The 16,171-nt window shown below is 43.2% G+C and overlaps 1 protein-coding gene across 4 annotated transcripts in view; it reads right to left on the bottom strand.

Moving 5' to 3' along the window:
- Positions 1–16,171, bottom strand: part of LOC111144570 (transforming acidic coiled-coil containing protein 1) — an 88,174-nt gene that overhangs the window by 60,253 nt on the left and 11,750 nt on the right. Inside the window, exon 1 of one of the 4 annotated variants that reach the window (XM_022498921.1) lies at positions 8,496–9,419. The exons of the other annotated variants lie outside the window; for them this stretch is intronic. The gene's annotated coding sequence lies outside the window, so the exon portion shown is untranslated. Of the gene's footprint in view, positions 1–8,495; positions 9,420–16,171 lie in introns of those variants that run through there. 4 annotated transcript variants of the gene reach the window in all.

Below are 16,171 nucleotides of genomic sequence, written 5' to 3'. Positions count from 1 at the left end.
CACACACACACACACACACACACACACACACACACACACACACACACACTTTGAGGCCGCTGTTGCCTGAGGTTTCTCTCTCTCCCTGACATTAACAGCGTGGAAGATTTCAGCCTGTTCACCTCCGACCCTGTCGCTCCCAGGATTTGGAAATTCCTCAGCAACGCTACAAGAGTAGCCAAGCGCTGGAATTGTAGATGTTTTGTCCCTCCCCAAACCGCAGTCGTGGGCGCTGTGGGGCCAGGTCTCTGATAAAGGGTGCTCAATTACCCTGTGAAATTATAGCCTGGTCGGTTTCCCATTCTCCTTTTTTGAGGCTTTCTCTTCATAACTTCTAAGCCTCTGATTTCTGACTTCGTCTGCTGCTTCAGAAGTATGCCAACAGGCCTTGTGAAGGCAGCCTTCAAAATAAAAACCCTCTTTATGTTGGAAGGCAGAGGAACATAGCAGAGCTCTCCTCGCATTTTCTTCATTTTCCATATAGGGATCGCTCGCCTCAGAATTTCCAGTGCACCAAGGAAGCCGGCTCCACAAACCACAAACACCAGGCTTCACCATCTCCTTGCCTGGGTAGGGCGTTTCTTGTACTATTGGAATTTCCCAGAGTTGAGGTGAAACTGTGAGGTGACTTCAGCTTCTCACAGAGAGAGCAGCTCCAGAATTTAGGAACAAAGTCATGCTGAAACTGCAGGAGGCCGCCCATCTCCCCTGAAAGAGCTTGGCACCGGCGAGGAGTCATGACTGTATCACACATTCGATAACAAACACAGAAGCAAAAAGAAGGCAAGATAAGGCATGGCAAGTAGTCTTACCATAACAGAAGGGCAGAGGTTTGCCTGAAGTCTAGATAAAAGGGTTGGGGATGTCAGGATGCTTTAGAATTCACCCAGCTCCTTCCCAGAGAGAAACACAACTGTCATGACTGTTCTAGAGGCAACAACAATGGGAAGCAAGCAGGAGTCTTTTTTTTTTCTTTTTGCGTCCACATGAAATACATCACACTGTTATCCAATTTTTTGTATTTTTAGGTTTATGGCTCACCATTTAAACATTCAGGTGGTAAGGTCCCCTAGGTTCCTGGATTTCACACAAGTGTTCTGTAACCTGGAAATCATATTACCCCATGTAAATCAGTAACTGGCATAACCTGGATCCTGTTCATTCTTCTTCCTGAGTAGTTCTCAAATCTTTTCAATCCTCTGCATCCCCATTGTAACTAACATATAGATCCCACACTGTCCATTTTTCATAAGTTTTCTGTAAATGTCTTCCAACTGGTTCTACCTCTGAGGGTTTTCCCACCTGGGGTCACCCCACCAGACTGATAGGTGACTTATGCTCTAGTCTTGCTGTTCCTGCTCCTTTTTGCTCCCAGCCCTTTGTATTCCTTGCCATAAACAGTATAGAATCGGTTCTGAACTTTTGATATAGCCCAGAATCATCTGGGATGCTTCTTTAAAAATACTAATCCAGATTACCAGCAGAACCTGGAAATCTATTTTTACCAAGTATCTTGGGGAAATTTTTCCACGGGATAAATTTGGAAAACAATAACTAGCTTGGAATGACTGATTGCTGCTTCCGGAACAATTTCCTTTTTGCCTGCAGAGTTTTGCACATTCCCCTCCCCCTTATCCCCCACCTGGAGCTCCCAGACCTTGACTGTCCAAACTTCCTTCATGACCCAGCTCAAGGGTCTGCTCTGGAAAAACAGGCTGATTTCTACCCCCATCTACCATCTCTATACCCCAAACGTTAATAGAAACCTTTATTGTGGCCCTTAGATGGTTTTGAAAGGGGGCACTATTAATAGTTATACCAGACAGCAGGCATAAACCAGGATGTCCCCAAGATGTAAAGTCACCCTACACTTCACACATGATATATAATGTATTTGTTTACATAGCTGTTCTCACTTCTGTACCATAAGTTTTAAATTGCAGGGACCATTGGTTCATCTTTTCTCTTTGCCAAATTTTCAACGATAAAAACATAGTCTTTTTAAATTGCTGGGACCACATCATATTTGTGATTTATTTTTATTTCTCCAGACATTAGGACATGGCCACATACTTAGTAGGTGGTTCAGTAAATGAACAGAAGAGGAATATTCTAGTTTAGTAATAAATCTTATGAATTTGGCTAGGATGACATAAATTCCTAAAGCCTGACTCCTCCAGGGGAAATCAAGTTTTGGAACTAGCACAGAGTGGAACTTGGAGCAAGAAATGGCCCCCGTAAGATAAAGCCGGACCTATACAGCGATTTCTTGAAACTAGAGAAGCAAATGCCCAGGTTTCTGAACTCTGCTCCTCAACAAGCTCCTGGACTTAATGTGAACAACAATAAAGGAAGTAAGTACTCAATAGCTTGCATTTATTTCATTGTCTAGAAGTTCAAGTAATGAGGCTAACTGACATATCAATTTTCCTGTAATTCTGGAAAAGAATGGGAAATGTTTGAAAACAGATATCTTAACCAAGGTAAACCATTTTGCTGCTGTGTCCTCAGCATCACAGAGCAGAATGGCTGCAAACACATGACCACATAACCAAATGAGACGTATTTGTTTTGGAAATGACAGAAAGTACAGAAAGGGCCCCATCTGTTCTCTTCCCTCCTCTGCTTCTTGTCCTTCACAGAAGCTTTGGATCAACACACCCTGAAAATCTGAAATGTAACTCCTTTAAAACAGTCCTTAATTGTGGTGTTGCCAAGCCAGGCACATCCTTTGCCTATAATGGATGTTCCAGAGGGATCTGCAAGATGGGTTTCTACAGTTAAAAAAAATAACAAGGGGCACCTGGGTGGCTCAGTGGGTTAAAGCCTCTGCCTTCCTTCAGCTCAGGTCATGATCCCAGGGTGGGATCTAGCCGCAGGTTCTCTGCTCAGCAGGGAGCCTGCTTCCCTTCCTCTCTCTCTGCCTACCTGTGATCTCTGTCTGTCAAATAAATAAATAAAATCTTTAAAAAAAATAACAAAATAAAATGAAAGGGTAAGCAAACTCAAACAGGCAAACAACTAACCATTTCATAGCATAGCTATTCTAGTAAAGCCTGTAGGAATGGGTAGGCGTTGGGTGCAAATGTAGTTGGAGCCTAATTGGTATGGATCCCATTTACCTGGTAAAAAGTTTAACTCAAGCTGAATTTCATCCTGTAGTGGCGGGGAGCAAACACCAGAACCTCCCTAGAGCAAGGCAGTGATGAGGCCGTGGCGGTAGCTGGGCCATTTGGAGAAGCCTGCTGTGGCGAAGGGGCAGCCCTACCCAGTTCCTGATGCCCAGCATTGCCATTTAACAATCTTCCAAGAGAAACTCAGATTGTGGATTTCATAAGACATCTTCCAATGTTTAATGTTCTTACTAATTTTAATTGTTTTAAACCTTGAGGAGGCCAACATGGTGCTGGATCAAAACAAAGCCATCAGTGTGCCTGGCGGCCCAGGGAACCTAGATGGACAGAGGGGAGTCATCAGGCTTTGAGCAGGCTTTGAGCAAAAGTAACATTTCCATTTAGAAAGAACATTCTGGTAACAACCTGGGGGATGGGAGGGGAAGAGTCAAGACTGGAAGACCCAGAGAACTGCATTTCCCTGCCCCAAACCACCTAGCGAAAGCAGACGGCCTCTGCCCCAGAGGGTAAAGAAGCAGAATCGGAATTTGTATCCTTAGCTTTCACTCTACTTGTTCAGGAAGCATCAGAGCTGTAAGCAATCCAAGCACGATGCAAATACTTTTACAGGGGAAGGACAGGAAAACCTACTGCTAAGGCAACTGAGTTTCTGACAGCCAGTAAAACGAGAAAGCATCTGCTCTGAGATTATGGGAGTGGAGGAGGCAGGGGAGGAGGGGAAGGCCAGCATGGTAAGAGAGCATCGGGGCTGAAGTAGCCGCAGAGAAAACCGAAAGGTCAGTTAGGCAGGCAGACAAACCCGTCAATATATCCGTCTTCTCTCACAATCTAGGAATCTGGTAAGGAAGAGATACATCGAATTCAACTAAGATTATATGCCAGATGGATGATGTCACCAAAGTGGATGGGCAGCTTTGAAGCATGTAGGCAAAGTACTGGCCCGGAGAACAGCAACTCAGTCGATGTGCCTCAGTGGAACCCCTGCAGAACGCCCCCCAACTCCCCAACCCTGCTTTTTGAGAGGCATCTGATCATGGGATGAGGGTTCCAAGACATGGTGGGGAATTCCCCGCACCCGGTTACTCCATCAGCCTGATCCTTGAATGCTCTCTCCTTACTCACTACAGGTCCTTGCAAGGTCCCTAAGACATAACGACTTGACAGTACTTTATATCAATAAAGTTGCATCTGATCCTTATAATCATTCTCTGCGGTAGTGGGGCAGGTCTTCTCATTCTCAGTTTGCAGGTGAGGTAGCTGAAGCAGAAAGGGCAACCACCTGCCTAACACCTTACAGCTAACTGCCGCCAGAGCTGAATCTAGACGGCTAGTCTGTCAGTACCTTCGGTGCACTATCACACTGGAAGAAAGCAGAATGTCCTTGCAGCCACTGGGTAGCCTGCCATTCCGTCAGCTGGACACTCCTCTCAATATACCGCTGCTGCAGTCCCTGCTTCCTGCTCACCTGGCATGAAAGCCGCAGCCAAGAATACCTAGCCCCCCTCCACCCCCAATGCCAGCAGGAGTCCTGCTTTCCCAGCTGACCTCAGTCTAACCAGGCAACAACTGTGCTGATGTCTGCACAAGACAACATGGCCAACAAGAGCATCCGACATATTCAAATATGTTAACGTTACAGTCTGAACCTTGTGAGATCAGATTGTATTCTTACTTATAGGCTACTGTCATCTGTAGAATTACAATCTTTCCTCCACTACCCAAACACACCCAAATCAGAATTTATATGATGCATTTGCGCTGAAAATTATATCACAAAGAGAACTTCCTTTCTAATTTTTTAAGAGAAGAGCCAGATTTATGTCCATGGTTAGTACTCTTTTAGAGCTCCAGAAAGATTAAAACAGATTTAGATTGCATCTTTAGAGACTTGGCCAAGCTTCCCACCAAGGGCCTGCCCAGAGACCCTTGTCAAGGCTTTGCTTTGATGAATAATTCTTGTCAGTTCGACCCTCTGATCTATTCTGTTTTGTATCACAAAAGTAAAGTTTGACGTTCCCAGAAAGTATGCCATTCAGCCTAGGTCACAATCAGACTTATAGCAGAACTGCCGTGTAGCAGAGTTATACTGTGTCAGCTTTCAGTGGGAGGTGGGAAAAAAAAAATAAATCTATTCTGTGATGTTTACACTGACCTAGCGTCATTTAAGAGCCGGTTCTTATGAAGTTCTCTCCCATCCCCATCAGACAGCATGACTCTATGTTTATTGACTTTATGAGAAAGTTCACTTTAGCTCTACCCTGGGATGTAGAAGTATTAGTGAAAGAGTTGTTGAGTATGAAGGACAGAAACAGAGACAGGTCAGTCTATTCATTCTAAGTGAGGAAAATAACCCCAATATTATTCCTAATTCTTCCCACCAACAACCACAAATCAAAAGTTGAAAACAAGCCAAAAATAAGCACAAAAGATCCAATTAAAGCATTGAACTATCTTTAAATTTAGAAATATTTTCTATTCCAGGAGATACAAGTGGTTTTTCTGGCTAAACAGCATTATTGAAATTACAGAGCCTGTTAAATAGGTAGACCATCTTGTAAAATTATTGTTATTGATTTAGCACACTTTGTGTTCTATTTTTCTTAAAGATCTTTTTTTATCTATTTGAGAGAGAGCGAGAGAGCACAAGCAGGTAGAGGGGCAGAGGGAGAGGAAGAAACAGGCTCACTGCCAAACAGGGAGCCCAGTGTGGGTCTCGATCCCAGGACACTGGGATCATGACATGAGCCAAAGGCAGATTTTTAACTGACTGAGCCACCCAGGCCGCCCCTGTATTCTTCTATTGAACTTATATTCCTTTTCAGCAGATTAGGCATTAAGAAAAGTGGGCCCTCTGAATCAGGCAGCTTAACATGTTAAGCCTCAGACAAGAAAACCATCTGGAACCCTTGCTCAGTTGTTTACAAATTTAAGTTTCTAATAATGAATATTATTCCAAATTTGAGAGATCTACATTACCTCATGGTTAGATAGTAGGTAGAATCTAAGACTTGAGTTAAAGAGGATGAAGGAATTTAGGAAATTGCAATAGAATAATACTTCTTCTCCTGTAGCCATTTTATTCCCTCTCCTCTATCCTACCTCCAAAATAAATCTCCCAAATAATACACCTGGAACACTAGAGCAATAATGATCCCGTGACCCAGGTTTTCTGATATCACCCTGATAGCAAATATTCTACCCATTCTACTTGTAAATACATGTCTCCATTTTCAATTGATGAAATACTGTCACTAAGAAGTTGGAAGATAACAGATTGGGATGACAGTTGGAAAGGACAGCAGAGATTGTGGGATGGTTAGGGAGGAGGGCTTGTGGGAGGAGTATCCACCCAGAGAAAGAATAAAACCACAAATTCCAAAATAATTGGGATACCCACTCTACCTAAATCCTCACTTGGGGGGAATTTCATGACAGTAATTCTTTGTGACTGATAATCACAGTTTCTAAGAGGAAAAGATGGGAAAGTAAATAGCAAACTCCGTGACATGGCATGCAGCCTTCTGTTACTTCCAGCCTTTATCTTTTTAGAGCAAAAGTTCAATTGCCATATTTGGGTTCTGAAACCACATGTGTGTGAAAAGTGAAGGAAAATATGTCCTTTTACTTCTCTGTTACAGTATGAAGTGGGGAGAAGGGAAACCTGTCCTTTTTAAGTATGTTAAAAATTTTTTTTAAACTCCAAATGTTAACACATTGCTCATTTGCATCCCTAATATAAGCTAACCAACTAGCTAAATAAATGGAAGGATATTACAATGTTTCAAATTGGTAAAACTAAATATTTAAGATGGCAATACTACCCAATTAACTAATAAATCTAATGCAATTTCAATCAAAATTCCTAGGATTTTTTTTCTTGGGATTTGTCAATATTTTCCAAAAGTTTATTTAAAAAATAAACAGGTGAGCATATTTTAGATTCTTTTAAAAAAAGAGAGAGTCAAGAAGGGAATTAGGTCCACATGATATTAAGACACATTGATGACAAAATAGGCATATCCTTGCTCTGTGAAACAGAATGGAAAGCCAAGAAAAAGACACAAAATATATGAATATATTATATGATAAAGATGATGTTGTAATACAGTGGGGAGGAGAAGATTATTTAATAAGTAGTTGGGGAATAAGTGGTTGGCAATGGAGAAAAAGATCAAGTTAAACCTCTACCCCAGAGCATATACCAAGATAAATTCCAGATGGGTTAGAATGCTAAATAATAAAAATCAAACCACAGGGAGAAAACAATCCAGAAACAACAGAATCTGTCAAAGCTCCGTCAGAAGGATGACTGCCCAATCTTTCAAGTAATTAATGAAATCACACTCAAAATAAAGATTACAGATTTGGCTACAGAAGAAGAGTAAAGCTACTAAATGTTTGCCTTCAAATTAAAAGGCAAACGACAGGCTGGGGAAAATAATAGCAACCAAAAGCTAATATTGTTATTACCCAAGGAACTCATGAAAATCATGAAGATCATCGAAACCCCCGCAGAAATTAGCAATTATAACTGCTTGCTATGTGTCAGACACTAACTTAAGCGCTCTTTACGTGAATTATCTCCTCTATTCTCTACCTCTGGTCCCACAGTTTTGGAGGGTATTATTATTATAAGGAAGGTATTAGTATGACCTTTAAAAAAAAAAGGTCAAGTTGACTACATTTTCAATGTCTAGAGTAGGGGCTTAGCAAGAGGGGTTTCAGAAGATTGTGACCTCTCTGAAATTATATGCAAAATTATGTGTGTGTGTGTGTGTGTGTGTGTGTATTTGCACCCATCTCTCCGCACCTCATCCCCATATACCATCAAGTTCCACTCCAGAAACAATGCTTTAGGCCGATTAAAGATTAATTTCTGAATCTGAAAGTAGAACCAATAGATTCTCTTCCTCCAACAGTTAAAGAGAAGTTCTAACCAGAAGGGCCCTTACATGGAGAACACAAACCTTTTGGAGATGAACACAAGAAGCGGCAAGTTTGGGAGACACACAGCACAGTGCAGACACCTGTACTAGCAGGCAGTTGGTGGGTCTAATCTAAGCGACACCCTCATTACAAGGAGGCATTTGCCTGGGGAGCCAAGGTGCCATCAAAAAGGAGATCTTCCCCAGGGACTGCCCACTGACACACATGAGCATCCTCAAGGACACACCAAAGTGGGCCAGGATATCAAAAGTGCACTTTATGTGGGAGGGGCAAAATAATTTGTTTTAACATGTGTCTCTTTGGGGTGCTCTCCTTTTGGGGTACTTCCCTTCCAAGAAACCATGTTGATGAGGTACACCAGACTTCAGGAGTCCCCCCGTGATCTGACATGTCCCTTTTTGTAATTTCAGTTACCTGCGGTCAGCCAGGGTCTAGATGCAGAAGATTCTCCTTAGACACTGTTAGAAGGTCAGTAGCGGCCTTAGGCTGGGTCCCAAGGTGGACGTCATTCACCTTGCTTCTTTTCATCACGAAGGCATTTTATCATCTCACATCATCACAAGAAAAAGGGTGAGTGTAGTACAATAAGACATTTTGAAAGACTGCATTCATATAACTTCCATTACAGTATGGTATTATAATAATTTATTTTATGGTTAATTATCATTGCTAATGTCTTACTGCACCTAATTGATAAATTAAACCAAGTCATAGGTATGTATAGGAAAAAACATAGTATATATAGGGTTTGGTACTATCTGTGGTTTAGGAATCCACTGGGGTGAGTTTAGGCATCCACTGGGGGTTTATCTCTAGTGGGTAAAGGGGAAGGGGTTTATCTCTGGTAGGTAAAGGAGAACTACGGTGCTAGGTGGGGGCATTTTCCCATCTGGGAAAAAGTGGGAACAGTGGTAGGGCTCCGTGGTGGATGGTGTTGCCAAGGCCCGGTTCTGTGCAGCAGGAAGCTTAAGAATCTGGGGAGCTCTTTTTAAGAAAAATACAAAAGGACCTTGTGAATACAATGCAAGGGCCCTTCTGAAGACCCTGCCGGGGACCTACCCAAGTGAGGGGTCCTGAAGTTTAAGCTGCATTAACGTCATGGTAAATTCAACTCTGCCCAGAGGGTGAAAGAAAGCCTTGTGTCTCTGGAGATTCCAGCAAAACCTCAACTTGGTAAGTGAAAATATTGATCTATTGAAGGAAGGGGTCACATTGCCCTCCTCTAGCTTCCAAAAGGCATTGAAAAATTTTAACTGTTGGAAGTTCAATAAAGGGGTCAAAAGTTATCTTCTATACAATGTGTGGAACCTAACTCATGGTTCTATTGCTTCTGTACAAGTGTAAATACGCACACACATACACATTTTAATTATGATAAAAAATAAATCTGTAATACTCAGGGGGAAAGAGGTGGGGAGAGGGGGGTGGGGTTATGGATATTGGGGAGGGTATGGGCTATGGTGAGTGCTGTGAAGTGTGTAAGCCTGATGATTCACAGACCTGTACCCCTGGGGCTAATAACACATTATATGTTAATAAAAAAAAAAAAACCAAAATTGTAATACTTCTCTAGCATCACGCACCTTCTGCACCCTTATCCTTTGGACTTCCACAGCCACGCCAGCAGAGTCTAACTTCCTCCGACAGCCATTATTTCCTTATTTCTTCTGGTAAAAGAGCCCCCTGAGTTTCCACTGGGCACATGGCCACTGAGCAGAGGCCACATTTCCCTGCCCTTTCTGCAGGCAGGAGTGGTCTTGTGACTTAGTTCTGGCCTGGGAGAAGTGAGCCAGGTGGCAGGTATGACTTTGGGGTGATGTCTTTAAAAAGAAAACTGCTGTGCTTGCCCCACGATGTGGGCTGGTGCTGAGCCAGCTTCTACTGTGTGGACGAAGACCACACTTGGGAGATGGCAGAACAGACGGACGGAGCCACGCCTGAGCTCTGGACTGACATTTGGACCAGAACGGCCTGCTGCCCTAGACCAACACACCTGAGACCTGTTATGTAAAAGGAATAAAAGGCCATTTTTGTGCTACTCCCTGCTGACTCTCCTGGTGATAAGCAACCTCACCTCCTCCTTACAATACAACTTGTTTTGGGGTGTTTGGCATCTTCAATTCCCTTAGATGGCAATATGGGAAGAACCTGCCTTCAATGTCATTCCACATCATTGTGAGAAAGATGACATTTGGGTTCTTTCCAAAATGCATCCTATATCAGAGTGGTGTCTTTTTTCTTAAAGCCAGAAAATTGTCCAGCCGTGAGACTCGAGCCTGCCATGTGGATGAGGTAGTCTAACTACCCTGAAAACAAGACTGGGCCCACCCTTCCCTCTCCTGTGATGATCCGAGTTGTAATACCACCTTTCTGGAAATTAGGCAGTCATGTCTTTAAACATGGCAGGTGTGGATGAAAAGCTAAAAGGAAATGGAAGTCAACACTCGGTCTTCCAGGCAGAATGGATTTGGATATTGTATGAAGGATACAGTCTCTGCTTGAATTCTTCTTGAGTATTTCTTGGAAATGATATGACAAATCCAGAACTACTATATAGTAAATATGAGTATTTTGCCAATTCAAAGGCTGAAATCATAATTGACCCACATTTTATAAAGAAATTAATCACTGTTGTTCTTTGGCTTGAACACCAACTGGTGTTATTTCCGGTACTCACCCACAAAATATTTTTTTAGAAACTATTTTCATGCAGACACATAGTCAGTCAGTCATTTTGTTGTATTATCTTACAGAAGTGCCATAAGTCTGGTTATCCTTACTGTTCTTCTCAGTACCTCATCGTGTAAGATGTGGTAAGACTGTATGGATTTTCTACTTCCTTTCGCCAAGGCACAGATAACTACTGAGTAGAATGTATTTGCTTCAAATCATTTTCTGAACAAATAATAAGTCAGTGACCCTAAACCTAATCATCTGCCCAAGATCTCAAAGAATTACAGAAATTTTTAGATGGAAAGGACCTTTGCCAAAGTCACTGAGCTGAATATCCTTGTTTGCAGACCTGAGTCCCTGAGGCATTAGGGATTGCCCAAGGTGCGGTCAGGCACCAACGTTCGCATGACTGGGACTTACATCTTTCTGGCGGGAAGTATAAATTCTTGGCTTTCTCCCCAACCCTAACAGATGTACACACTTGGTATGTGGAATAGAGATAAAACTCCACCCTCACCCCCGCAACAATCGCCTCATTTTATTTTTTTAAGTAGTTCCATGCCTAGCATCGAGCCCATCACGTCATCCTCAAAAGCAACTTGAACTGTTTTATAAAACAAAGAATTTCTTTTTTTTTTTTAAAGATTTTATTTATTTATTTGACAGAGAGAGACACAGTGAGAGAGGGAACACAAGCAGAGGGAGTGGGAGACAGAAAAGCGGCTTCCCGCAGAGCAGGGAGCCCAATGCTCCATCCCAAAACCCTGGGATCATGACCTGAACCGAAGGCAGATGCCACCCAGGTGCCCCAAGAATTTCTTTATACAAATAACATTGTGCTTTGTCTAAAAAGTATTTTAAATACCTTTAAGGGAAAATAATACATATGTTCATTCTTTCATTCAGTCATTCCACAGAGTTTACAAATGACAAAACAAATCCTGTCCTTGCCCACATGGAGCTTATGCATTAGTGAGTTTAGGAAGCAAAGAAATAAATATGTAACTTACAAACTGTGGAGTGTGCTTTATCAGAACAGCACAGGGGCCAAGGTCAAGGCCAAGGGGTTGGGGGGTTAGTGGAAATAAATCAGGGAGGGGACAGGCTGAGGCCCGAGGGATGGATGTGGGAAGTGTCAGGGTAACAGCGTCCTGGCAGACGAAAAAGGAGCCTCTGCTTCAGATAAGTGTAGCCAAAGCAAAGCGAGTGAAGGGCTGAACCGTCCAGATATTGTTGGTGGAGCAGGAAAGGCACAGGTTTCCAGGGGGGTGGTGGGGGGCCTGCCGGAACATGGTCTTAAAAATGTGAGTTTTTGATGACACACAAAAGAACAAAGATGAAAGGAAAACTCACCCATAATTGTGCTTTTGATAAACCGCCACCGTTAAAATGTTGGTGAACAATATACCCTGTTCTTATCTTTTTCAAGGCACATATATGGCGTCAAATTATTTCTATTTTTCTAATTATTCTCTGTCTTTCCCGACTAGAAGTGGCTCCATGAACACAAAGCATCTTGTCTACCTTGCTCTGTCTGCGGATAATACTTGATGACTGAATGAATAGACACAAACTTCCAAATACTCCTCTTAAAAATACACAAGCATGTACTTACAAGCATGGATAGACAGACAGGCAGACAGACAGATACTTTTATACATTGTGATTTAAATATCATACCACCCTGTGCTAGAGGTGAGGACTTAATCCCTAACTTCTCCAGTTTTCAGCTGGAACTCCACTCCCCAGGGGAGGAAGTGGGGACGAGGTTATGAAACCAGTGCCCTTCCTGACCCCGTTGAGCCCATGTTCTGCTCTCTCCCTTAGTTGCAGCAGTAAGCCTTTCCTTGTCTACCAACATTTACATCATTTGTTCCCCATGGAGGGATCTTCAGGGGGTTTACTGTACCTCATTATAAGTGAACTGTGACAAATAATACTACACATGTATTTTTTTACACAGAGACAATAATTTCTTAAGAGTTAAAACCCTAGATATTGGACTGTAGTGTCAAAACACATTTTAATATTTGGATGAATATAGCAAAACAGCCCTCCAGAAAGGCTACACTAATTTACCTTTTTAAATGACGGCGTATGAGATAGCCTTGTCCCTCAACCTTAACCAACACTGAGTTCAGTGCATCTGAAATTATGGCAATTGGTTGGAAATGACATTGTTGGTTTTCTTTGAACACATTTGATTGCTAAAGTAAGTCTGAACATCCGTTAATGTATTTATTGAACCAGTGGCTGACTCCCTTTCCTTCTTTCTTTGGTAAATGGAGTGTTTAAGTCCTTTGCCTTAAATCCGTAGTTCCTCCCGGTCCTGGGACCAGCAGCATCAGCACTGCCTGGGAATTAGCAATGCAAATTCTCAAGACCCACTCTGAACCTGCCAAATTAGAAACTTGGGGGGGGGGGGGGGGAAAAGGAGGTGCAGCCTCTGTGTAATCCCCAGTGCAAAACAGCCACATTGCAGACCCTCACTCTCTACACAGGGTATAGGTCTCTAACTTCCAAACTAGAGACAAAAAAGCTTTTTGATCAGCAAATTCCATATTTCCTCCACAAAATGGTCTTTGCGGACTGAATTGCACTTACCATTTCCTTTCATTCGAAATATTCTGAACTACCTCAACAGGACCCGGGAGCCCACTGCATAACCAGTACCAACCTCACAACAGTACCCCGAGATGACACCTGTATTATCTGCCTAGACTCATGAACCCACTCTCTGAACAAAAGTCACATTTTCTTTGAGCAGCCACTCCCTCCCACGCTCAGGGCCTGTGGTTTGGGTCTCCCGCTCCTGACGCAGGAGTGGGAGAGTGAGTCAGTCCTGACTAAACACCACATTCCACAGCCAGCCCCCTGACCGTCCACCCACCACGGCCCAACCACATTTGGTTCTGCAAAAGGCACATGACCCAAGCCCATCCAACTTACGTCTCCTGACAACCTCTCTAAACTTGGTCACCACTACCTCTACTATTTCCGGTATCAAACCTGGGCCCTCTGACAGGATTCGGAAGAAAATCCAGCAACCAGAGGGAGGGAGACACGCTGAAAGCTGCCCACAGGAGCCACCTGTAGGAGAGATGGCCTTTACCATGGTAACTGCAGTGTATTCAGCAGGAATCCTAGAGTGATGTCAGCAGACAGTATGTGCACAAATGTGACTCTGCACTGGGATTAGCCAACTTGATGGGCATTTTCATTAGTCCTTGGCCTCTTGGTTCAATAATCCCTTTATTTAAGAAGCTCTGTAAGCCTCAAGTAATGACAGCTGGCAGACATATTTCCCAGGCTGGTGGATGCCAGGAAAGGGTATGAGGAGTCTGTGTGGTAACATTCTTCAGCCTCATTCCAGGGCTCCTGATACATCTGCTTGGTAAAAATTGGCCTCAGATGTTCCCAGGATTCACTCTCCCTCGCCAGCACCACCAAGGGCCACATTTAAAGAAACTCCCTAACGCTCAGATATTATTAAAGTGTCCTCATGCTGGAATCTGTCTTTTCTCCCTGTGGGGGCTGATTTTTTCCCCCTCAAATAAGATATTCACAATTATCTTTAGTACCTACACTTTAATAAAATTAACTCATTCAAAACCATCTACTGAGTGCCTCTCAGCATGGGCAAGGCAGGCCAAAGGAACTGCTTATTCTCTCTCAAATCGACATACAAAGCAGGGACATTATAAACAGCATAATGCAAGGCACTGATTTGTTTCACACATCCCCAGCCTCTGCCTGACGAAAGTGGAGGAAAGCTCAAGTATGACCAAAAAAGGAAACACCATGATTCAGCTTCCATAGAGGGTTTTCAAATGCGTGAAGGGGAAAAGTATGGGGGAGAGGAAGAAAAGAGGGAGGGAGGGAGGAAGGGAGGGGAAACCCGAGCGTGGTGACGTTACTGATGGCAAAAGAGGAATGTGAGCCCAAGTCTGTGCTCCCCTCAAGATTATTCTGCTCCTGGGCAGCAATTTTCATGCTGATAAATAATGTAGCATCAAAAAACCTCTCTGCTTTGTACAGAACATGAGAAATCTGGGATTTGATACTGTCAGCAAGAGTATTCATACATACTCTATTCAAGACACAGACAGCCCTGAATACCGGCTCTTCAGCTCAGCAGGGGAAACCACAGTCATCTGACATCTCTATGTCTGCGACTGTCACAGCTCTGGGAGGAAGAATGTGTGGGAAAATCAGCGCCAGCCACAGAGGTCCATGTTTGTGTGTACACACACACATGTGCACACACACACCCCACATACACACACCTCACACACACTGCACACACACAGTCACATACAAAGACCCACATACACACACCCACACACCCCTACACAGTTACACACACACCATACACAGATACATACGACAGAATCACACACACACACACACACACACAATTACTCCCACTCATTGTCACACACACCCCACACCCCTCCAGGAGGCGTTGTTCTCCAGTCCTCCCACCAGGGGGCGCCACCCACCATCCACACCTCCTCACACCCATATGGTACACATACAGAGACACACACACATACATACACATGGGCACACGTAGCCCCCCCTCCACACGCATACACAGGCATATGCACTTCTCATACACTTCAGTCCCGACACAAGCCCCAGCCCCACTGACCATTCATTCATATAGGGATATGGAATCAATCAAATAAGACAATCATCCGGGGTATAAAAACAACTTCCACTTAAAAGAAAAAGACCATAAAACTGGGAAAGGACTGCAAAATGAGAAACACAAGGAGAAATTAAAAAGTGTAGGCCTAGGGAAACAAAGACTGAGAAAAAGATAAGTTGAAAGCGCCAGTCAAGTTTGGATTTGGTTTTGTTTGGGTTTTGGTCTCTGAAAAACATTCTTCAAAAGCTGGGCTAACCCTACTTCTTAGAAGAACAGGCATCCTGGAATGTTTATAGCAGCAATGTTTACAACAGCCAAACTATGGAAAGAACCTAGATGTCCATCAACAGATGAATGGATAAAGAATATGTGATAGATATACACAAACACACACACACACACACACACACACACACACACACACAATGGAATACTATGCAGCCGTCAAAAGAAATGAAATCTTGCCATTTGCGACGACGTGGATGGAACTAGAGGGTATTATGCTGAGCGCATAAGTGAATCAGAAAGACAATTATCATATGATCTTCCTGATATGAGGAATGTAAGAGGCAGAGTGGGAGGGTTTGGGGGTAGGTAAGGAAAAAATCAAACAAGATGGGATCAGGAGGAGACAAACCGTAAGAGACTCTTAATCTCATGAAACAAACTGAAGGTTGCTGAGGGAAGTGGGGTGTGGAGAGGGTGGTTGGGTTATGGACCTTGGGGAGGGTATGTGCTATGGTGAGTGCTATGAAGTGTGTAA

Source organism: Enhydra lutris, unplaced genomic scaffold (genome assembly GCF_002288905.1).
Source record: "Enhydra lutris kenyoni isolate GAN:26980312 unplaced genomic scaffold, ASM228890v2 scaffoldscaffold11, whole genome shotgun sequence".
Taxonomy (NCBI): Eukaryota; Metazoa; Chordata; class Mammalia; order Carnivora; family Mustelidae; genus Enhydra; species Enhydra lutris.
The sequence above is the reverse complement of the archived record's forward strand: the minus strand, read 5'-3'. Positions and strand labels throughout refer to the sequence as shown.